Source organism: Hippopotamus amphibius, chromosome 9 (assembly GCF_030028045.1).
Source record: "Hippopotamus amphibius kiboko isolate mHipAmp2 chromosome 9, mHipAmp2.hap2, whole genome shotgun sequence".
NCBI lineage: Eukaryota > Metazoa > Chordata > Mammalia > Artiodactyla > Hippopotamidae > Hippopotamus > Hippopotamus amphibius.
Genome location: NC_080194.1, coordinates 87,045,006 through 87,065,434, shown reverse-complemented (window position 1 = coordinate 87,065,434; position 20,429 = coordinate 87,045,006).

The window sequence follows — 20,429 nt, the reverse complement described above, 5'->3', positions numbered from 1 at the left end:
ATACCCTATAATGGAATATAATCAGAAAAAAATAACTGAATCACTATGCTGTACCCCTGAAACTAACACAATATTGTAAATCAACTATACTTCAATTTTTTAAAAAGTTATGTTTACACCATACTGTATCTTATTAAGTGTGCAATAACATTATATCTAAAACACACTGTATATACCTTAATTTAAAAATACTTTATTACTATTAGATGCTTCAGGGAGTAGTAATCTTTTTGCAATTGTAACATCAAAGATCACTCTTTGCAGGGCTTCCTAGGTGGCGCATTGGTTAAGAATCCGCCTGCCAATGCAGGGGACACAGGTTCGATCCCTGCTCCAGGGAGATCCCACATGCCACAGAGCAATGAAGCCTGTGTGCCACAACTATTGAGCACGTGTGCTGCAACTACTGAAGCCCATGCGCCTAGAGCCCACGCTTCACAACAAGAAAAGCCACGGCAATGAGGAGCCCACGCAACAAAACGAAGAGTAGCCCCCGCTTGCTGCAACTAGAGAAAGCCCACATGCAGCAAAGAAGACCCAACACAGCCAATAAATAAATAAATAAATAAATAAATTTATTTTAAAAAAAGATCACTCATTACAGATCACCATAATAAGCATAATAATAATGAAAAAGTTTGAAATATTGCAAGAATTACCAAAATGTGACACAGAGACACAAAGTGAGCAAATGCTATTGGAAATATGGCACCAATAGACTTGCTTGATGCATGGTTGCCACAAACCTTCAATTTGTTAAAAAAAACAAACAAACCAGTATCTGCAAAATGCAATAAAACAAAGTACACCTGTACCTTCATCTCTTACTGTGATCTTGGGCAATTCATTTCACCTCTCTGGGCCTCAGTTTCTTCACCTGTGAAATCGAGAAGATAAACAACAGCACTTATTTTGTAGGGTTGTTGGAAGGATTAAAGGAAATAAGATGTAAAGTCTTAACATAGCACCCAGTGTATTATAAGCACTCAAGAAATGTTACCTATAAGTATAATTCGAGGGCACCCAAAAGGCCACAAACCCCAAATGTAATTCATGTCTGCTAGACGCTACCTAAACTCTACACGGTTAAAGAACATGGGCTGAGAAGCCAGACTGCCTTGGTTTAAGACTTGCTTCCCAAATTACCAGCTGTGTAGTTTCGGGTAAATTCCCAAATCTGAGAGTCCATTTCCTCATCTTTAAAATGGGGGCCGGCCTTCCCTGGTGGCGTAGTAGTTAAGAATCCTCCTGCCAATGCAGAGGACACAGGTTTGATCCCTGGTCCAGGAAGATCCCACATGCTGCGGAGCAACTAAGTCTGTGTGCCACAACTACTGAGCCTGTGTGCTGCAACTACTGAAGCCCATGTGCCTAGAGCCCGTGCTCCGCAACAAGAGAAGCCACCGCAATGAGAAGCCCATGCCCCACAACAGAGTAGCCTCTGCTCACCACAACTAGAGAAAGCCCACACGCAGCAACGAAGACCCAACACAGCCCCCAAAATAATAATAAATTAATTTAAAAATAAAATAAAATGGGGACGATGCTGATAATATGCTTCCTCTTAAGGACATTGTGAGGATCAAATACATGAAACATGTAAACTTCTAAAGATGATGCCTGCTACACGGTAAATGCTCAATAAATATTGGAATTCAAGTACAGCTACCACAGCTCCATCCCACCGCAAGTGGTTCTGTCCATTTGTTCACACCAGGGCAAAGAGAGGATGCATTCCTTCTGGTCTGAACCCACAATGATAATGACTCTTCAATTCCATTGTCAGATACCCATCGCTGGAGTCTGAATGCAAAGATGACTCAGACATGATTCCTGTCCTTCAGGAACATCGTCTGGTCCAGTGGATCTGGTCCACAATGGCTAATTACGTAGCAACTTGCAGTTTACAAAGCACTTTCTCATTTATCTTTCTGTGCTTGTTCACAACTCTGGAAGACAGATGTTATCAGTCCATTTTGCAATGGAGGAAATGGTTCATTTAGTGTAAGTGGCTCACAAAGGTCATGTACCTAAGGAGCAGCTGAGTCAGGATTAGTACGTGAGCTGTCTCCATGAGGCATGCTTGCAGCCTGCAGAGTGGATTTAGATGGGTGGGAGGAGACCAAGGACCCAGGATTCCTGAGGGAGCCCAGAGGCAGCTCAGAGAGCAGGAAGGAGAGAGCGCATGTGAGTCACGTCTTCCTCTAACTTCATCTGCCAGCACTGCAAGGCAAGAAGAATGGCTTCCCAGCAGATACTGGAGGAACAAGCAGGGGAGGCCTGGCCTGCAGCATTCCCCTCCTGATTACTGGCCTCCCTCCCCTTCCTGTCTACTCCATTCCTGTTTTCTTGAAGGGCAATTAAGCCCCTCCTGTCAGGGAGGCTGCATTTCTCATTCAAGTCCTTGAATTTCAGGTCTGCGTTATCCTCCCTTGTTTGGCAGCTAATGAGTCCTCGCCTAATTAGAGTTTTACAGTCATCTATAATTAGGCCCCTTCAGTGCTTTTGAATAGGATACTTTTAACCTATTTTGCCGTGTAATTGGAGGCCTCCATCCAGGTGTACACACGTGGAAGCGGGCACAGGTGAGGGTAGCGATAAGGGGGCCGGGTCAAAGGCACACATGCATATATACACATATGCATACACACACATACACATATATACATATATGCACATACAGAAATGTACCTAAAAGCACACATTCACACATGGGACTATTTTTGGGTACATGTGTGGGGACGCCTGTGAGTACCACAGACGCACGGCTGCCCTCGTGCACATAGTTGGGCCCTGTGGTACAAGGCAGAGCCTTTGCTCTATGTTACCTGTCCAAATGCACATGTGGAAGGAAGGGGTGTGTGTGCAGAGAGTTCTAGTTGTGAGTGTGTTAAGGGAGGGGGGTAGGGAATAGGGGAATAGTGTATTGTTGGCGAGCTCCTACTATCTCTTCCCAAGAAAGAAATTTATTTTTAATAGATAATACATGTACATGGACTTAAAAAGTATAAAAGATACACGGTAAAATGAGACCTCCCTCCCACCCCTGCCCCCAACCATCCAGTTCTCTTTCCCAAAGGCAGTCTTTATTACCAGAGATATTCATGCCTGCACAGTATACATTTACAATAGTCATAGCTAAGTGGACACTTTGTTCTGAACCCTGCTCTTTTCCTTTAGAAACAGATCTGCTGCCTGTTACTGCGAACAATCTTGGTCAGGTTCCACATCTATAGAGAGAGCTTTTTTCTATCATTTTAACGACTATATACAGTGTTTTGTTTTCATACTAATATTAATTAACAGTTTTCATACTATTATAACTTAATTAACAATAAGCTTGCGTAAGGATACAAATGACCTTATTTGCAAAACAGAAACAGACTCCCAGACATAGAAAACAAACTTATGGTTACCAAAGGGGAAGGAGGGAGAGGAATAAACTAGGATTTCGGGCTTAACAGGTACACACTAGTATGTATAAAATAGATAACCAACAAGGGCCTACTGTATAGCACAGGGAACTCTGCTCAATATCTTGTAATAACCTATAATGGAAAAGAATGTAAAAAAAGAATATATATATAACTGAATTACTTTACACCTGAAACTAACACAACACTGTAAGTCAACTATATTTAAATAAAAATAAAATAAACTGGGCAAAAAGCATGGCCCATATCAAAAAAACAACCAAACCCCACCCAAAAAAAAAAAAACCCCAATACGCTTGCAAAGTAAATGTTTCTTCCCCCTTAAAAATAAAAAAACATTTTTCTCTTGTCTTCCTCCTAAGGAAGCTTAGTTTGCTTTGTTTTTAAATTAATTTTTATTGGAGTATAGTTGTGTTACAATATTGTGTTAGTTTCTACTGTACAGCAAAGTGAATCAGCTATACATATACATATATCCCATCTTTTTTGGATTTCCTTCCAATTTAGGTCACCACAGAGCATGGAGTAGAGTTCCCTGTGCTATACAGCAGATTCTCACTTGTTATCTATTTTATACATAGTATCAATAGTGTATATATATATATATCAATCCCAATCTCCCAGTTCATCCCCCCCAACCTTCCCCCTTGATATTCATACATTTGTTCTCTACGTCTGTGTCTCTATTTCTGCTTTGCAAATAAGATCATCTGTACCATTTTTCTAGATTCCACATATATGTGTTAATATATGTTATTTGCTTTTCTCTTTCTGACTCACTTCACTCTGTATGACAGTCTCTAGGTCCATCCATGTCTCTACAAATGACCCAATTTCATTCCTTTTTATGGCTGAGTAATATTCCATTGTATATATGTACCACATCTTTTTTATCCATTCATCTCTTGATGAACATTTAGGTTGCTTCCATGTCCTGGCTATTGTAAACAGTGCTGCAATAAACATTGGGGAGCATGCGTCTTTTTGAATGATGGTGTTCTCTGGGTATATGCCCAGCAGTGGGATTGCTGGGTCATACGATAGCTCTATTTTTAGTTTTTTAAGGAACCTCCTTACTGTCCTCCATAGTGGGTGTATCATTTTGCATTGCCACCAACAGTGCAGAAGGGTTCCCTTCTCTCCACACCCTCTCCAGAATTTATTGTTTGTAGATTTTTGGATGATGGCCATTCTGACGAGTGTGAGATGATACCTCATTGTCGTTCTGATTTGCATTTCTCTAATAATTAGTGATGTTGAGCATCTTTTCATGTGTTTGTTGGCCATCTGTATGTCTTCTTTGGAGAAGCTCAATATCATATAAACAAAAAACCCAATCAAAAAGTGGGCTTAGTGTGCTCTCAAGCACGCTCGCCAGAGCCACTCAGGCAACTCTAGATCCTGAGAATCCAAGGCAGGAATTCCAAGGAGGGGCTGTGGGAGGGCAGGGAATTGGGCAAAAGACCCAGAGGATCTGCCTCAGGGAGAGTGAGGCTGCCGGCACATCTGAGCTCTGGGATGCCAGAGATGCCCGGCGTGGTGATCCTGCTCTAGGGCGGCCAGAGAACCCCTAAACATTTGCTGCACACTGGCTCTATTGTGACATTTTGCTGTGTAACAAACTACCCCCAAGCTGTATGGCTTAAAACAATGATAATAATTTCTCATCTCATGATTTCTGTGAGTCAGGAATTCGGAGCCGCTGGTTCGGTGGTTCTGCTCAGGATCTCCTGTGAGGCTGCAGGCAGGATGTTGGCCGGCGCTGCACCTGAAGGGTCACCCCCATACGGCAAGTTGACACTGTTATCTGGAAGCCTTAGCTCCGCTCCACGTGGGTTTCTCCACAGTGCTGGCTGAGCATCTATATTAGGTTTTTTTTGCTGCATAGCAATTACCACACACTTAGTGGATTAAAACAGCACCCACTTATTATCTCACAGTTCCGTAGTCAAAAATCCAGGTAAGCTCGGCTAGGTTCTCTGCTTAAGTTCTTAAAATGCCGAAGTCAAGGTGACAGCTGGTCTGGGCTCTTATCTGGAGGCTCTGGGCAAGAATCTGCTTCCGATCTCATTCAGGTTGTTGGCACAATTGTTCCTTGCAGGTATACAGGACTGAGCTCCCCATTTTCACCTGTCGGCTAACGGCTGCTCCCAGCTTCCAGAGGCCAATTCCAGGCCCAGTTAAGTTGGCGGCAATGCATCAAGTCCTCATGCACTGAATCTTACATCTTCTGCTACCAGCTGAAGGAAACTCCCTGCTTTTAAAGGACTCATGATTACCTTGAACCTACTCAGATAATCTTTCTATCTTCAGGTCAGCTGATTAGTAACCTTAGCTACATCTGCAAAATGATGGGAAACACTAGAGGGCAAAGTTATGGGGCCAGCAGAGCGTGAGAGGTGCTCTTTGTCTTCCCACACACTTGATATTGACTGTCTTTCTCATTTTCATTACTCTGGTTCTGGCTTAATGCCAGTCATTCAGCAAACATTTATCAAGTCCCCACTACTACATGCTGAGTGTAGTGCCTAAAAGCATGTCTAACACAGAGTAGGCATTCAGTAAATATTTGTTATCTGATTTTCCAGATGGCGAAGATACAAAATTCAATTAGATGTGGATCCTGCCCTCAAGGAGCTTAAAAATATATATGTAGGGAAAGACTGCTGACTGGCAAATAAATAACCACAACACAGTAAAAAGGAGTAAGAGCCATGAACAGGGTATGTCAGAAAGCTAGAAGAATTCAGAGGAGAGAGAAAATGTTTTCCAATTTACAGAGGACAAACCAAGGAAAACTTCCTGGAGTAGGTGGTATTTGGGTGGGTTTTTTAAGAAGGAATTAGGGTTTAGACACACAGAGGTGATGGAAAAGGATGGCTGTGACTATCAAGCAGATAGAAGCATACGAATAAATTACAGTGTAGTCACAGAACCTCAGACCTAAGAGAAACCTTAGTGAAAGATTCTCTAGTTCACAAGCTCCAAATTGGTGGCTTTCTGGACACATTCAATGCCCAAATGTAATTTTGTTTGGTCTACTCAATGCTTTTTAAAAATTTAAATATGAATGCATTTTAGTAGGGCATGCACTTTCCAATTCTTAGTTTAGTCAGCCTCTATGTACGTAGATTTATGTTATCCCCACACCCATCCCCGGCTCCTGAGGGATTTCTGTTTAAGACCACGGAGTTCAGTAATCCCTTAATTCTACATATAAGAAAACTGACGTCCAGGACAGCTCAGTGACCCCTCAAGAGGTGCTGATAGTGATGGAGTTCCTACATGAATTCCAACCTCTTGATGTCCTGGCTACACTTTTTTTGCAGAGAGGCTGATAGATTGAGGCCCTCCGTCACACTTATGGGAAGGGCCCTGGCAGCTAAACCCATTACAGCTGTTAACAAGCAAGGAGAGTTTGTTTTTCCTTGGAGGAAGTTTTAATGAAAGGAGAAGGGAAGGAACCCACGGTTTCTAGGCAAAAACACGACAGAGACTAAATAGTGTGGTTCGTGTGTTGTTTTGCCAAGAGCTGAGCTGAAGACCTACACGGAAAGAAATTTTTTAACTAAATTAAAAACACAACGAGAATGTTTCTCCCCCGTCTCAAGAATGCAATCGCTTCCTAAAGTCAAACTCACCACTCCGGAAGCTGACACTTAAAATGGGACTGCAGTGGACTCTGAGGCGCCACCTGGTGGCCTCCTTCAACTCAAGAGAAAGCAAACGGGTTGAATTAAGATGTTTCATCCAGGTAGGACTGATACTGGGTATGGAAAACTCCCCACAGATGAAGGTGGTGGGGTGAGGCCAAAGCAGTGGGGAGTTGAGTGGAGGCAGGCTGGATTGAAATTCAGGAGTTTGAAAACACTTCCCAGAACATTAAAGAAACAGGAGATAGGGAACTTCCCAGTGGTCCAGTGGTTAGTGCTCGGCACTCTCACGGCCGAGGGCCCAGGTTCGATCCCTGATCAGGGAACTAAGACCCCACAAGCCATGTGGCCGCAGCGGCGGCCAAAAAGTAAATTAAAAGAGAAAACAAAGGCAATACAGGGGGAGAGAAGGGCATTGGCGAAAGGCGTAGGGCAGGAAGTGATCAGGTTTTGAATCTCCCTACAGGAGAACCTGCAGGGATCTCCCTAGGAGTACCTAGCCTTGGAATATTTCTCCAGGCCTTCCAGGTTATGAAAGAGAAACAGCCCATACACATTGTGTTTTTCAAACTATTTTTGCAAATATTATTCACTTTTAAAAACATGTATTGACTTTATTACAAGCTAATAACATAACCACAATAAAGGGTGTGAAGAAAAAAGAATGAACCTAAGTAACTTTAGACAGTAATTTATACTATGTACCCTAAGGCTAAAGAGTACACAGTACTGTACTCTAATTAGTAAGTTTGTTTTTCAAGTAGGTTATAGGTTAGCAATTCTGAAACTGCTTTATGTATAATCTAGGGTTGAGCAAATAAGTGAATATATTGTTAAGAAAAAGCACCAGGTTTTTGTACTGTCAGAGAAAGTAATCACAAATAAGAAAGGGAAAGGGTAGAATGAACCCTGAGTGTTGGAATGAAATGGGAGGTATCAGTATAAAGTTATGTTTTTAATAGGTAGACAGATATGAAAATAGGTAGAGGTGTATATATGTCACACATACATATATTTCCTAGCTCTGCCCACTGAGTGAAGAAACAATGACAGCCCAGTAGCAATAAGCACCTAGTGTCCAGAACTTTGTTTCTAAATATTATTCTCCACTAAAAAGGGATCAGGCCTACTTAAAGAGATGACTGATTACATGACTGGAGCAAGGAAAGTACAGAGTGAACACGGAACATCTTGTGGGATCGGCAAGTAAGGAAGGACTAAAAAAAAATCATGGGGACATATTGAAATGACACAAGCTAACTTGAGGGGGCTTTAAAATCTGGGATAATTTGGGCAACAAAGTAAGAAATGATAATAAGGAATTATAATCTAAAGAATAAAGCAATATTCAAGAGACCATATTGATATAAAGATGATTGAATAAATTAATAGATAAATGGTAGAAAAGGGAAGGCTCTTTCTTACTGTAGCACTCCAATTAATAAACATAGAACAGATGATGGAAATGGAACATCATCAGTTGCAAGCACCACAGTAGTAATTGTTTCAAGGAAGCATCGTGAATAGATGCTAAAATCTGTGGGTGAAAATACGACTGGAAACAGCATATTTACATAGTCTCAAAGCATCTCTCCACAAGATGCTTATTAATTACAGTGAGAAATGTAATATTGCATTGGCCAAAAGGTTTGTTTGGTTTTTTCTGTAAGATGGCTCTAGTAGTGCTTAGTTGTCTTTAACTTAATTTGAAACAATTTTTGTTAGATTGTAAATGACAGCTGTCATATCGGCGTGCATTTAAAAAAAACATCAAAATTGGTGAATTTTTGTGTAGCAATTTTAATATTGAAGATGGAAGAAAAAAGCAACATTTTTGGCATATTATGCTTTATTATTTCAAGAAAGGTAAAAAAGCAACTGAAATGCAAAAAAAAAAAGGATGTGTGCAGTGTATGGAGAAGGTGCTGTGACTGATTGAACGTGTCATAAATGTGGTTTTCGAACTTTCGTGCTGAAGATTTCTCACTGGATGATGCTCCATGGTCAGGTAGACCAGTTGAAGTTGATATCAATCAAATTGAGACATTAATTGAGAATAATCAACATTACACCATGGTGATGTTTGGCTTCCACATAAGTTAAGCGAAAAAAACCTTCTTAACCATATTTTTGCATGTGATTTTCTACTTAAATGTAACAAAACGTTTTGATTTTAAAAGAAACTGTGATGGGTGATGAAAAGTGGATACTGTACAACAATGTGGAATGGAAGAGATCATGGGGTAAGTGAAAGAAACCATCACCAGCATGCCAAAGGCTGGTCTTCATTCAAAGAAGGTAACGTTGTGTATACAGTGGGATTGGAAGGGAGTCCTCTATCATGAGCTCCTTCCAGAAAACCGAACAATTAATTCCAAGTATTGCTCCCAATTAGAGCAACTGAAAGCATCACTCAACAAAAAAGCATCCAGAATTAGTCAACAGAAAACATATAATCTTCCATCAGGATAATGTAAGACCGCACGTTTCTTTGATGACCACGCAAAAACTGTTACAGCTTGGCTGGGAAGTTCTGATTCATCGCCATATTTATCAGACATTGTACCTTTGGATTGCCATTTATTTCAGTCTTTACAAAATTCTCTTAAGGGAAAAAAATTCAATTCCCTGGAACACCGTAAAAGGCAACTGGAACAGTTCCTTGCTCAAAAAAAAGTTTTGGGAAGATGGAATTATGAAGTTGCCTGAAAAATGGCAGAAGGCAGTGGAACAAAATGGTGAATACATTGTTCAATAAAGTTCTTGGTGAAAATGAAAAATGTGTCTTTTATTTTTACTTAAAAACTGAAGGAACTTTTTGGCCAACCCAATATCTTCACAGTGAAGAAACCAGGCAGATGTCTCCTTAAGGAGGTGGTCAAGGTAATGAAACATGCACTCTGTACCTCCTGATGTGATGTGATAAGAAGGACACATCATCACTTTGGTGGAATTCTTACGAAAATGCACAACCTGAATTTAATCATGAGGAAATTCAGACAAATCCACATTGAGACAGTGTACAATTTAACAGACCAGTGTTCTTCAAGTGTCAAGGTCATGAAAGATGAAGAAAAACTGAGACATCTTCCCTTCAAGAACCTAAGGAGATGTGGCAAAGAAATGCAATGTGTGATCCTGGATTGGATCCTAAACCATAAACAGGACAGTAGTGGAAAAGTTAATGAAAATCAAATAAGGTGTATAATTAGTTAATAGTATATAGTTTCAATGTTAATTTCCTGGTTTTATCATTGTACTGTGGTTATGTAATATGTTAACATTTGGGGATGTTAGGTAAAGAAAGAGTCAGTAGGAATTCTTTTTACTATTTTTGTAAGTCTTACATTAATTTGACGTGAAAAAAATTTTAGCTACACAAAGATTATTGATCATCTGCTATGTATAAAGCACGTTACCAGAACATAAGTTCTTGAAGCATGTAACCTGAAAATTAAAGATCTTTTAACATAATATCAAACAACTGCCAGAGCATCATTGTTCTACTAGCTAGAAACCCCATGACTCTCTTCTCCTACATCTCACATGTAAGTTTCAAAATTAATGAACTGCTTTGTTCATTCATCGATTTTTAAAATTTAAACGACTAGGGACTAAGCCTAACGCTGGGAATACAACCATGAGTAAGCCTGACATAAATCCATACTTTCAGTGAACTAAAAGTCACATGGAGATGAACAGTCAATTACAAATAGTATAATAGGGGCTCTGAGGTATTAAGTAATTGTGGTAGTGTAACATCACACACAAACTCTAGGGCTATATTGTCCACCATTAGCTGTGTGACTTTGAGAAAGTTACTGAGCCTCTCTGTGCCTCTATTTTCTCATCTGTACAATGAAGGTGATAACAATAGTATCTGTATCCTATGGTTGCTGTGAAAATTAAAGGAGTTAATTTTATACAGCACTAAGAACCGTGCCTGGCACATAGTAAGCTTTATAAAATAAACAGGTAGGGGCATTAAACATAGATGCACAAAGAAGGGGAGTGTCTAAGAAATAAATGTTCTAGAGCAAGTGACATGTAAGCTGAGACCCCAAAAGCAAAATGACTACTAGCCTTTGCAAAGGTAGAGAAATGAGATAGGGCAAAGAAATTCACAAACCTGAAAGAAGGTGTAGGTGTCTGGAGTAAATGTCTGGTGGTGAGGGGTGAGAAATGAGGACAGGGAGATAGACAAGCTGGGGCCAGATCATGCTGAGCCTTTTACGCTGGGCTAAGGAGTTTGGACTTGACATCTTTAAGACTAGGGGAAGCCAGGACACGATTGAGGCAAGAGGCAATGTGAGCAATTGCCCTTTAGAAAGATTTCCAAGGCAGCAGAGTAGAGATTTACAGAGGATCACGCTGGAGCCAGGAGAGTCAGCAGGCTTTTGTGGTGATCCAAATAGAAAAGGATGGCAGGCTGGACAGAGAGGAATGGACAGATTTGAAAGATACTTAGTAGGCTGAATTGATTTATCTTTTTAAATAAATTTATTTATTTATTTATTTGATTTGTTTATTGGCTGCATTGGGTCTTTGTTGCTGCTCACGGGCTTTCTCCAGTTGTGACGAGCAGGGGCTAATCTTCATTGTGGTGCGCAGGTTCCTCATTGCCGTGGCTTCTCTTGTTGTGGAGCATGGGCTCTAGGCGCGTGGGCCTCCCATGAATCAATCTACTTTTCAATAAGATATGAACACTGTGAGAGAAGAACTTTTTAAACATCTTTATTGAGCTATAATTCACATACACACAATTCACCCTTTTAAAGTGCACAATGCTTGACTGTTAGAGATGTGCATCTATCACCACAATCAATTTCAGAACATCTTTGTCATCTACCCTTTAGCAATCACTCCACATCTCTCCCCAGACCTCTTCCCCAGAAGCCCTCCCCCAACTCTAGGCAACCACCAGTCTTCTTTCTGTCTCTATAGATTTGCCTATTTTGGATATTTCCTGTTAATAGAATTATATACGTGGCCTTTTGTGACTGGCTTCTTTCACCTAGCACAATGTGTTCAAGGTTCATCTATGTTTTAGCACATATCAGTACTTCATTTCTTTTTATGGCTAAATAATATTCCATTCCATGGATAGACCACCTTTTATTTATCCTTTCATCAGTTGATGGATGTTTGAGTTGTTGACATTTCCTGGCTATTATTGATAATACTGCTATGAACATCTGTGTACAGATTTTTGTGTAAGTATATGTTTTCATTTCTCTTGGGTATATAAATAGAAGTGGAATTCCTGAGTCATATGGTAACTCTATGTTTACCTTTTTGAGGAACTGCTAGACTGTTTTCCAAAGTGGCCGCACCATTTTATGGGAGTTCCCTGATGGTCTAGTGGTTAGGATTCAGGGCTTTCACTGCTGTGGCCTGGGTTCAATCCCTGGCCAGGGAACTGAGATCCCACAAGCTTCGCAGTGCGACCCCAAAACAAACAAACAAAAATGGCTGCACCGGGCTTCCCTGGTGGTGCAGTGGTTAAGAATCTGCCTGCCAATGCAGGGGATGCGGGTTCGATCCCTGGTCCAGGAAGATCCCACATGCCGTGGAGCAACTAAGCCCGTGTGCCAAAACTACTGAGCCTGAGCTTCAGAGCCCACAAGCCATAATTACTGAGCCCAAGTGCCACAACTACTGAAGCCTGCACGCCTAGAGCCTGTACTCCGCAATAAGAGAAGCCACTGCAATGTGCAACGAAGTGTATCCCCTGCTCTCTGCAGCTAGAGAAAGCCCGCGCAGCAACGAAGATCCAACGCAGCAAATAAGTAATTTTTAAAATACTGTATAAAAAAAATGGCTGCACCATTTTACATTCACACCAGCAATGCATAAGGGTCCCAATTTTTCAACATCCTAGTCAATATGAAATGGCATCTTGTGGATTGGAGTTGCATTTTTGTGATGGCTAATGGTGTTGAGCATCTTTCCATGTGCTTCTTGGCCATCTGTATATCTTCTCTGAAGAAATGTCTATTCAGATCTATTCCCCACATTTAAATTGGGCTATTTTTCTTTTTATCATTGAGTTGTAAGAGCTCTTTATAAATTCTTGATGCAAATCTCATATGTAAGATTTGCAAAATCTCTCTCCCATTCTTTTTGTTGTCTTTCACTTTTTTGATATCTTTTAACACGCAAAAGCTTTTAATTTTGATGATGTCCTATTTGTCTATAATTCTCCTGCTGCTTTTATTTTTGGTGTTATATCTAAGAAACCATCAACCAAACTGAAGTTCACGAAGATTTTCACGTATGTTTTCTTCTAAGAGTTTTATAGTTTTAGCAATTACATTTAGGACTTTGATCAATGTTGAGTTAATTTTTGTATATGGTGTGACGTAGGGGTCTAAATTCATTATTTTGTATGGGTATCCAGTTGTCCACCTCAATGGAATTTTGATAAGAATTGTTTTGAAATCACTGCCAAGAAGAGTGGGGAGGGAATTCCCTGGCAGTCTAGTGGTTAGGACTCTGGGATCTCACTGCTGAGGGCCCAGATTTGATCCCTGGTCAGGGAACTAAGATCCCACAGGCCACTCGGTGCAGCCAAAAAAAAAAGAAGAGCGGAGAATGGAATCTAGGAACATACCTTGAGTAACAAGTAACACTATTGCTTAGGGAACAGCAGAGAAATGCTGGCATGCCAAAGAGTTTGGCAAATGGGTAGATAGAATAGAGAAAACCCAGGAGAGTGTGATATCAGAGAATCCAAGGGAAGAAAAAGATTCCTAGAGAAGAGAGACATTAACAATGTCAAAATTCTCGAAGAGTTCAAACAAAATAAGAACCAGGAATATCCACTGAATTTAGTGACCAGCTGGCCACTGGAAATAAGGAGAGAGCAGTGTTAGTGGATGGGAGGGTTCACCCCAGAGTCAAGAATAAAGGCGAGGAGCAAGGAGAGATGGCAAAAGTAGACAAGTCTTTGAAGTCGTTTGACAATGATGGATCGAAAGCCTAAAGTACAGAAACTAGTATTTATCATGCATCTACTATGTGCCAAGAACTTTCATAAATATTCAACCACCCTATTACATCAAGACTTCTTGTGTCCAGAGCACACCCCTCTTAGATAACAGTCAGAATGGAAATTATACCTCATTCTTAGTGACCCACTATCTTCTTTCAAAGATATGTCTTCTTTCAAAAATGTCACAAAACATTTTTTTCATTACTAATTCTAGAACTTTGCCATGATCAATTTCATTGTTGGTCTATATGTGGCAGAATATATCTTTCATATTTACCTATCTTTTGCTTTCTGACATCAATTTTTTTTCGTAATTCTGTAGCCAGGACTGATACTGTTTCCATGATTAAGTGGATTAAAGAATAAGGCTTCCGAAATACACAAGACCTAGAATAAATACCCCTATGTCCTGCCTTCTTTGCTTCCCATCCTCTGTAACTTTCAACCTGTCCCATCAGCTCAAAGAACACAAATGTCACTTCACAGACAACTCTTACAAAAGCTCCCCAGCTTCTCCTTCCTAACATTAAATACAGCCTGACATAAAACCCAAACTAAGAGAAACTGGGCAAATTTCGTTACTCAGGTTTTATCCACTGCCCGTGTTTCCATTTCCTTGAGCCCCACTGCCTGGTTTTTAAATGAGACCCACTCCGATTATTTTTAGGCATATGGGGCCAGGGCTGATTTTCTGAACTTGTTTTTAGCACAATAGGGCATTCTCACTTCAAACAACAAAAAAAACCCATCATGCTTTCTTCACCTGCTCAAAGATGCAGCCCCACCATCCCCATCTCCCTAAAAGCTTTCTGCAGCCCACTAAAAATATCCAATGTTGACAGATGCAAGCTATCAATACAGAGACTCAAGATCCCAGGGTGAGAAGTGGCCAGAGGCAAAGTCTTGATAAACAGCTCAAATTGGCTCTTACTCCACAGGTGACGCCTAGTTTATCTGGGTAATTGTAAAGGGCATTTTACAGCAAATCAATTAAATGAAAATCTTTTAAACCCTTTTTAAATGGGGAAGAAGGGGGAGGGTGGAAAGGGCCAACCTTTGTAAGCTAACAGGTGATTTTAATTGGAACCAGCAGTGTTATACCATGGTTTTGACCCATTCGGTAAAGGCAGAAAAAGAAATCAATAAATTTCCATCAGCATTTGCCCTCCTGGAGTCTTATAAGTAGAATGGAGACACGAACCCCAGTTAATGGCTTCATCAAGCACCTCAGTGATTCTCTAAAAGAATTAAATAGGTTGCAGGTCTCTCACCATTGTCCTCCTCCAATGAGACTCAAAGACCCCAGTGTGCTGGGTACTGCTAGGTGACACAACGGGTACCATCCTCCTGTATATAAGCACAGGCTCCCCTGCCCTCCACCAGGCCCAGTCATGGCAGAACTTCCTAAAGCAGCCCTGTGTCAGGGATGTGACATCCACATGCTGATCCTTTATTAAAAGCAAAACACTGAAGCTCCAAGTTTCACTCCTGGAAGTAGATCCATACAGAATCCATAGGGCCTAACAGTCAGGAGCGTGACTTCAGCCACATATTAGCTGTGTAACCTTGGGTAAATTACTTAACCTCTCTAACCTGCCGTTTTCTCATCTTTATAAGGAAAAGTAACAACATCAGCCCCCTACCTCATTATTATTGTATGTCAATATACTTAAAAGTCCATGCAAAGATCTGAACAGGCAGAAAAATGAACATAGTCATCCAACACACGAGAAGATGCACTACCTCACTCATAATAAGGGCAATGCAAAATAAAACTATACTGAGATACTGCTTTACATCTATCAGATTGGGAAAAATCCCAAAGTTCAAGAGTGTATTCTATTGATGAAGTGGTGGGGAAATAGGCACTCATTCGTTGTTGTTGGGGACGCAAAAAGGCATCACGCTATTAGAAGGGAATTTGTAAATATCTAGACAAACATGTGCATTAACCCTTTGACCCAGAAATCTCACTACTAGGAATCTACCCCAAAGATACACTAGCAAACATTCACAATGACACAAAGTTAATCTTTGCAGCATTATATACAATTGCAAATGATCAGAAACAATTCAAATGTCCATCAATGTCTAGTTGAGTAAGTATGGGACATGCATGCAATGGAATACAGTGAAGCTGTAAAAAGTAATGAGATATGGGCTTCCCTGGTGGTGCAGTGGTTAAGAATCTGCCTGCCAGTACAGGGGACATGGGTTTGATCCCTGGTCTGGGAAGATCCCACATGCCATGGAGCAACTAATCCCGTGCACCACAACTACTGAGCCTGTGCTCTAGAGCCTGAGAGCCACAACAATTGAGCCCGTGTGCTACAACTACTGAAGCCCGTGTGCCCAGAGCGCACGCCTCACAACAAGAGAAGCCACCGCACTGAGAAGCCTGTGCGCCGCAACGAAGAGTAGCCCCCCACTCACTGCAACTAGAGAAAGCCCACGTGCAGCAACAAAGACCCAACACAGCCAATAAACAAACAAACAAAAATAATGAGATAGATCTGTATATGCTGATGTAAAGTGATCTCCAGGATATACTAAGTGAAAAAAGCAAGATGTGGAACATATATGTATATAGAATGCCACCTTTTGTGTAAAAAGGAGGGAACCAACTGCAATATGCATGTGTATTTGCTTATATTTGCAAAAAAAAAAACACTGGAAAAATAAAACAAAAGCTAATCAAAGTGAGGGAGGATTGGCAGGATGATAGTTGGAAGCAAGATTTCTTTAAATACACCTTATATCAGTTTGACTTTGGAAACATACAAATGAGTTACATATTAAAAAATGACAGTGTGTGTATAAAAAAGTAATCCCTAGGGGCTTCTGAGGTGGCGCAGTGGTTAGGAATCCGCCTGCCAATGTAGGGTACATGGGTTCGATCCCTGCTCCAGGAAGATCCCATTTAAAAAAAAAACAAAAAAACAAACAAACAAAAAAAGTAATCCCTAAAAGTTAAAAATGAGCAAAATTAACTATAAATCAATTTGGTGAATAAACACTCAAAGAAAAGATTTATTTCCAAGTGACTTTAGACCACAGTAATAGCGAAATGTATTCTAAAGGCAAATAAAGCTGGAGAGAAACTTTAAACTTCATTTAGCAGTTCAATTGCTAGTAAATAATATTAATGCAATTATTTCAAAACTGTTTTATGTATTGTAGAACAATGCTAATAAGTAATTACACTAAGGTCAGAAACAAAGGTTTTTAATGTAAGAAGAAAGATGTAAAGGGTAAATTTTTAATAGCCAATAAAGACCTTGGCAAATAGAGATTATGCAATAAATACTAACTTTTCTTTTTTTTTTGGAAAGAGAGCCTTCACCTGGTTGGGTATGGACCAAGGGGTCCAGAATACACTTTCTTGCCTCTGCTTGGGGTTCTCTTATACTAAGTATTCATTAGAAGCAACAGAAATACTCTGCCTTGAGGGGAAAATGACCTATTAGCAGGCTAGTCACAGGATCAAAGGAAGTACTGACCAGTCACACTTTCAGGGCAGCCCTTTGAGCAGGGCAGGCTGGGGCCTCTTTTATTTTTCTACTGCAGCAGAATAAACGAGCACAAAACTTAGTGATTTAGAACAATAGCATATTACTTCTCATTCCCCTTATGGGTTGGCTAGAAATACTTCGGTTGGTTTCTCCTGGACTCACTCATGTGAGAACATTCAGCTGGTGGACAGACTGCAGCTGGTCTCAGCTGGGAAGGCTGGGAAGGCTGGGAAGACTGGGCCTTTCTTTCCACGTAGTCTTTTATCTTCAAGTAGGCTAAACCTGGCCTCTTCACATGGTGATGGGAAATGCTCCAAGGGGGTGAGAGTGGAGCTGTCAGGCCTATAACTTGTGTTACGTTCTGTTGGTCAAAGAACCTCACCAGAATAGCCCAGATTTCAGGCTTGAGGAAACAGATTCCACCTCTTAATGGGAAAGACCACAAATAATTTGTGTCGTTTTTTAACCTGCCAAAGTCCATCCTTGGGCCACAATTATTTGCAGCTCCTCCCATAAAGAAATGGAGTCCCATGTCTCCACCCCTTCACTCCAGACTGGCTTGCAGCAGGTTTTGAAAGGTAGAATGTCAGGGATGAGTTGGGCTGCAGTGTCTTGCCTTTCCCCTCTTGGAACACTGTCTCAGGATATGAAGAAGCCTGGCCTAGACTCCATGAGGATACAAGACCACATGAAAAGAAAGCCATCCCAGGCTCAGTTCCCAGTCAATCTGCCACCTGAATGCAGCTGCATGAGTGGGCCCAGATGAAGAGCTGCCCAGCCAACTCACAGAGTCATGGGAAATCATAAACGGCTATTTTAAGCCAGTATACTCGGGAGTATTTGTTACACAGCAATAGATAACTGCTACAGGGGCTCTACAAAGCAGTTGTGTGAGTTGTCATTAACATGATTGCTCCAAAGCCTGGTGTCCAAGTCTCTTGGCTCCAAGTTTGAGTCAGGAGTCTACCTTTGAACCAACCAGCTGGGAGGTGAGGGGTTAAGTCTCCTAGAACAAGGGGGGCCCAGGAGTCACCCAAGCTGGTAATCTCCCATCACCTCCACACTGTGTCCCAAGGAGGTTGCTATCTCTGCTTTTAACCTTCAAACTCAAGCCCAGGTAGGATGAGTCTCTTTCCTTGCTTCCCGTTAACACGACTGAAAAAATGCTGACATAACACCTCAAGAGGAACCAGAGACCAAAACAAAGGAAAACAAGAAGAATCTAATACTCTAAATAACAAGGTGTCTGATGTGTGTTGGGTAGACAGTGATGAATTCTATCAATCCTTACATCTCACATGCTGAGAACAGTTCTGTCTCTGTTGCAGACTGGACAGCATATCAACATTTTGACCATGCAATACACATGTCTGTAGAACATGGGTCTGTTTTGGAAGATTTCTATTTACAAATTCCACTAGGGGAAGGTTTTTGGGGGAAGACAGTATCGCACAGTGTTTAATATGGATATTGAAGAGTTAGACAGACCAATCTTCTCATTTGTAAAATGGGAATAAAATTTTGAGGCAGACAAAGAAAAAAGCATGTACAGCCATCCCTCAGTATCTGCAGGGATTGGCTCCAAGATCCCTGCGGATACCAATATTCATAGATGCTCAAGTGTCTTATACAAAATGGCCTAGTACAGCCAGCCCTCCACACCCGCAGATGCAGAACTCCCCATGAGGGAGGGCTGACTCTTACAGTATTTAGCATAGCTGGCAAACAGAAGGTGCTCAATAAATGCTTACTGTTAATAATAAACTAAGAACAACTTTGAGCACAGGGGCTTTGCCCCTTTGTCTTTGTACCCTCAGATACCCTCAGCATATTCTAGGGGTTCAATAAATGTTCACTTAATGAGTCACTATATCCGGGGGTTGGGGAACACAAGGACACCCAACAATAAAGTCATTTGCTCAAGGTCACCAGGCCACACTGCCACTTCAAAGCAGTTTATAAATCTCTCCAGTGTGGGTTTCCCTTTAAGTCTCTTGCTTCCTGCGTGTTTAGATTGTACCTGACTGAGCATAAGTCTTGAGGAGAAATATCCAATCAAGGTTCCAAGTCTGATTCTATTCCAGCCAGAGCTGAGTGTCTGTCTCTCCTTCTCCCTGGGCCTGCGACAATCTTGACAAATAGGCTTTTAAATTAAGTAGTGATTTGGAATGTAAGTGAGTGCATTTAAGGTGATAAGAGACAGAGAGATCCTAATGGCTGAAATATTTGTCATATCACAAGTAAACGGAGTGTTTCAGGGAGTCACTAATATAACTAATTTTTTCCAAGCCCTCCTCTGCTCTGTGTGAGAAGATGAGGTCAGTGCGGGTTGAGCCAGCCCGCAGTGAGCAGCTGTCGGGGGACTGAAGAGAATACTGATGGATGGCCGAGGCACCCAGACTGTTTTCTTTGGGAAACTAGAGCCCAATTGCACAAATTAAGCTGTGGCTGCCCAACAACCAGCGGCAGGTTGCTGCAAATGAAAAGGTAGGGGAATGAACCTGCAGCCCATACGGCCTCCCTCCAGAGAGCAGAGATGCTGATGGTTTGGGCTCAGCCCCATGATGGGGGGTCTGAAGGGAAAGTAGAAATAATCTCATGCAACTCCCTGCTCCTCATTCCCACCCCCTACTCTTGCTTCTCCTCTGCAGCAAACCCAAATCATGTTCAGCAAACCTCTTCTTGACTGCTCCCAAAGCCTAGGGTCTCACTACCTCCAAGGCAGCCCATTTCAATCAGCATGTTCAGCAGAACCCGGCAGTGTCCTTTACAGCAGCCTTATTAACATTCTGTTTGTGTTGTCAGTGAGCCCAAAGCCCTGGTCAGTTGGGTTTGG